A 4,857-nucleotide genomic window follows, 5' to 3' on the forward strand; every position below is an offset into this window, starting at 1 on the left:
GTGGAGTCTGGTGTGCCTCAGGGTTCAGTTACTTCTGCTGTGTTTTGTTTCTTGTTTTTTATAAATGATTTGTTGAATTTAAACTTCAATGGAAAACATATATGCATTCGCCGACGATTTAGCACTATTCTACTCTCACAGAGATGAAAATTGCATTGGTGTGACCTAATAAATAAACATCTCTTATTACTACGGGAATGGTGCCTTGTAAACAAAATGCAAGTTAACGCAAATAAAACTAGAATATATTAATTTCGACTTTATGGTTTTGAAATACCCTTTCCTATAAAATATCACAACGCAAACGTGTAATCTGCAGATTTGTGAATGCCAGGCACTTGAAAAGGTTGCAAACATAAAATATCTAGGAATCGCATTCGATGAAAGATTTAGTTTCGACCAACATACAATAAATTTTACACAACAAATTAAGACTATCAATCAGAAAGTTTTACTTTTTGAGAAAACTTCTTGCAGCACATTTTTATTAAAATCTCTGTATCTCGCCCTAATAAACTCTCGATTGCAATATGGACTAATAAATACTTATAAATGGTGGAACTTATAAATACTTAATTGATAAACTTCGAACAACCCAAAATTATTTTCTGCGCATAATTATGCATAGACAAAAAAGAAACATCTTCCTTTCTCTTTTTAGACAACTTAATATTTACCAATTCAATACATGTTCATTTTTAAAGTATTGCGACTCTTTTATATCAGGAGTTGGTAACATAGGTATTGACCATGTTCACTACAACACTCGCTTTGCGCTTCAACAAAAAACTACCGGTTGCCTAAAGTAAAAACAGATCAATTTTCGCCACTCTTTCCAGTACTTAGGTCCTAAGTTGTACAACAAGTTACCCTTGATCTTAAAAAATATTATAAATTTTAAAATTTTCTGCAAAGAAGTAATAATTTGGCTTCTTTCAAAACAGGATATTGGTTACCTAACCTCAACAATGTACTAGAAGTTTCTTACCTGTGAGGATATATGGTTCTACAAGTGATTGTTAAGTTTTGGTAAGTTGTTAAGTTTTTGTTAATCTTGTATTAAGTACTTTATGTATCGTCAAATTTTTCAAATTATAATAAAATACTTATAAACTGTTTTATTTTTCTAACTTTTTTAGATTCCATAGATTAAGTAAAAAGTTTTTTTATTAAAATACGTGCTTACTAGTAACTGTTGTTTCCACTATTTTTTTGTACTGTTGTTTTCTTTGTAGGTATTCCTTCCAGGGTTTGTATCTGTTTATTTTTGTTAGATTGATTGAAACAAGCAATAATTTTGATCAATTATTTTGTCATGTACAGATATCGCAGATGGCGACTTTGTGTTTTTATTTTGTTTTTAAAGTGCTAGACTCAAGTTTAAATGTTTTTGTAGGTAATGTATTTTTGTTCAAAAACTGGTCACACTATTTATAAAAGTGACCAGTATATTTCCAAAACAATGACAAGAATTGTAAATGTTTGTTAAAATTGGAAATATATCATTTATTCATTTATTTATTCATTTATTCATATCACTCAGTAGTCTGATACAGTTGCGCTACTGTCTGCTGACGACATAAAAACGTTTATGTGTACATATTTCTGTCCACATATCTGTTCACAAAACATCTTTAGAATGAAATGAGTAATAGATCTGAAATGTTCAAGCAAAACCCAGTGAAACCTGGTACACGTCACGTGGTGTGGCGTACTCCTATATTTCTTAGAATTTTTTAATAAATACAGAAGAAATGATTTTAAATACAATTAATTGGAATTTACAAAGATAGCGGTTATCAAATATTAATATTAGTTAAGCTAGTCAAATATTTTGAATTGTTTTATTTAATTGTTTTGAAACTTTAAAAATTACTAACGCAAATTAAAATCTTTTACTGGTACTTAAGGTAAAGTGCAGTCATTAATATTGGATTTCCAGCTCATAAAAGTGTAACAGAAACACTTGGGTTTATGATTTCTTTCAAGTTACGTGATAGGGCAGTTGCGACCACTTCAAACACTTAACTGCCATCGCAGCCCAAAATCCGCGGTAACAGATTTTTCAAACTTATATTGAACTGTTTTTCCGCGTTCGCGCGAAACTGGAGTTGAAGTGATAGTTTTAACAGATGATCACCTAACCATTTATTATTAAATAATTTTAATTATCCTTTTTAATTTATATGTTTGGTTGGTATTGAAAATAAACTTGCAAGTAACTCGGTGTACCTCGTTTTTTGAATAACAGGATTTAGCAAAGATAATCCATAAAAATAGACGTTATTCTATCGAGTTTGTTCGTGTAAGAATTAAACTAATAAATGAATAGGATTTTCCTTGCCTCAAAGATAATTCAGAGAATCGTTACTTTCATCAAAAGTGTCTTCCTGTAGCTCTTGCTATTTATATCCTATATAAGATTTGCATGAAAATGTCCCAAACTCCAAGCTTGATGCTCTTTGAATTAACATACACGTAGAAAATTTTCTCTTTTTTTTGTCAAATTGTCATTAAGATATTTTATTTACAAAACCTAGGGACAATAATTAAACTACGGTTTAGAGGTTTAGTAGAACATAGTATACTTTACTCTACTCCTAGCCATCGAACTATACATTCAATCGATTGACATTGGTGCTTTTTTCTTTAGTTGTAATTTTGTCTTTCCTAATTATTAAGGATGAAATGTTTACATGTAAAAATATAACGATATTATAATGGCCAAATTGAATGAAAATATCAAATCTAATTAGTCACACATTTGAGGTTAGTAAAGGTAAGCCAATACTACCAGTTTGTTGTTTTGAAATCCTATATCATGTTACATCACATGCACCCGTAGCAGTTATTGGTGGATGTTCCGATTGTCCAGACAATACCCAATATCGGCGTACCGCACATATGTATCAATGGACCATGATCAAATACAGGAATGTATGCGCTCAGAGGTTAACCATCTCTTAGTCATACAAACCACAGTAAGAAACTATTTTCTATTACTCCGTATTTAATGTTTTTATCTATTATTAATCAAACATTGTGTGTGCCATATTACAAAAGGGCATCCATCATATTCATGGCATACTTTCTATACGTGAAATACTAAAAATAATATATTTGAATTTTACGTCTGTTCATGCAAATATTAGGTAGTATGTCTCAAATGACATGTATCTATAAAATTAAATTAAGATAATAAATTTCATTAAAGATAAAACGGTTGGCTATGGTCCGTACCATTCCACTTCGTAATTGGACGATACATACTTAGTGTTAATTAAAATAATACTTAAATTGATAAATTTAAGTTCTTTTTTACGCAGTCATTGTGCTGCTTATTAAGTTTCAGATTATAACTATCTCAATACCTACTGTATATCACAGTGAACTATCCCCAGAGATATATAAGGGCATTTATGTATATGAAACTTAAAGGAAATGCGATAAAAGGAACCCTTTTATTGATTTTTAAAATTTACACTGACCCACGGCAGCACGTGTATATTGGAGGAGGGAGGGAGAGGTTCGTGAGTGTGATCATGAAACACCGTGAAGGAATAAAGGCTTTTATTTTTATAACATCCAAATGTAAACGTGGTAAAATGCATGCTGTTAGGATTGTATACTTTAATCACAGTGGTGCGGGTATGTTTGTGTTTGTTTAGGGGGGGGGAGATTGCTTACGCGTGTATAGATGTGTTTTCTTTAAGTAGAAAGCTCTTAATCGCTTACTTTCTGCATAACCGTACATTGAGTATCCCAGGTAGCTAGTGAAAATGGAATACTGGAGAAAAATATGAATACTGCAAGGTAGAAAGAAGTACACTTTTGCAAACTGACTTCGTTAAGATTACATGCAAAATTTCAAATCTTTATATCATTTCATTCTCGAGATTTATTGCTGATATACACTGACAGACAATCAAACACAAAAAAAGTTGACAAGAAAATGACGCCTCAACAGAACTCATAAATATACCAAATTAAATTTATTGAAAATATTAAGTGAGTAAATAAAATCTTTCTCGATCTGTCCGCAAAATTCAGATTTTTATATATTAAATTGGGATACTTATATAAACGACTTATCATGTTGTTAGGATGTTTCATATATACCTGTGTTAGTTTTATGATATGTTTAAATCTCTCTGAGGTGTTTTGAGTTTACTTAAAAACATATCAAATTCTCCTATTTTCTCTATAATGACTACAGCAAAAACGTTATCAAATTTTAAATTATCAGTTTCATTTCAATAGATAGATTGAAATCTTCAGAGTCTCCAGATTACTTTACGATATAACGTATAAATGGGATATCATATTAATGATGCAATAAATATTATATCATGCAAACATTATTGTAACTGAGCTTTGCAGACAGTTATTGAATCGATGAGTTTCAAATGTCATTTAGAATTTATATAATATTTAGTTTGTACAAAAAGCTATCAATCTATTACATTTTTAATGTGTTAAGGAGTGTGGAGTTCAAGCCCAATTACTTCGTATACCCTCATCCAATACTATGAATATTTTAACTAAAATCGAATGATTATTGAATTGAATAACAATGCATCTAATTATTTGTAGGTTTAAAAGCATTAGGTGACGTTATTATAAACAATAACAGATAGCTTATTTTGTGCAACTTCCTGGTATCTAATTTATAACTTCAAGATAAAATGTTGAACAAAACGGTATGCCGGTGTGGTTCTCATTATCGATTATATTTGTTAACATTATTAGCCCAATCAATTAATCATAGAGCTGTAAATGATAAACATATCATTTTCCCAAAAAACCATATCTTTAATTTATATTGACTCTTTTGATTGTAAATTGTTTTCTGGATTA

Source organism: Homalodisca vitripennis, chromosome 7, assembly GCF_021130785.1.
Source record: "Homalodisca vitripennis isolate AUS2020 chromosome 7, UT_GWSS_2.1, whole genome shotgun sequence".
Classification (NCBI taxonomy): Eukaryota; Metazoa; Arthropoda; class Insecta; order Hemiptera; family Cicadellidae; genus Homalodisca; species Homalodisca vitripennis.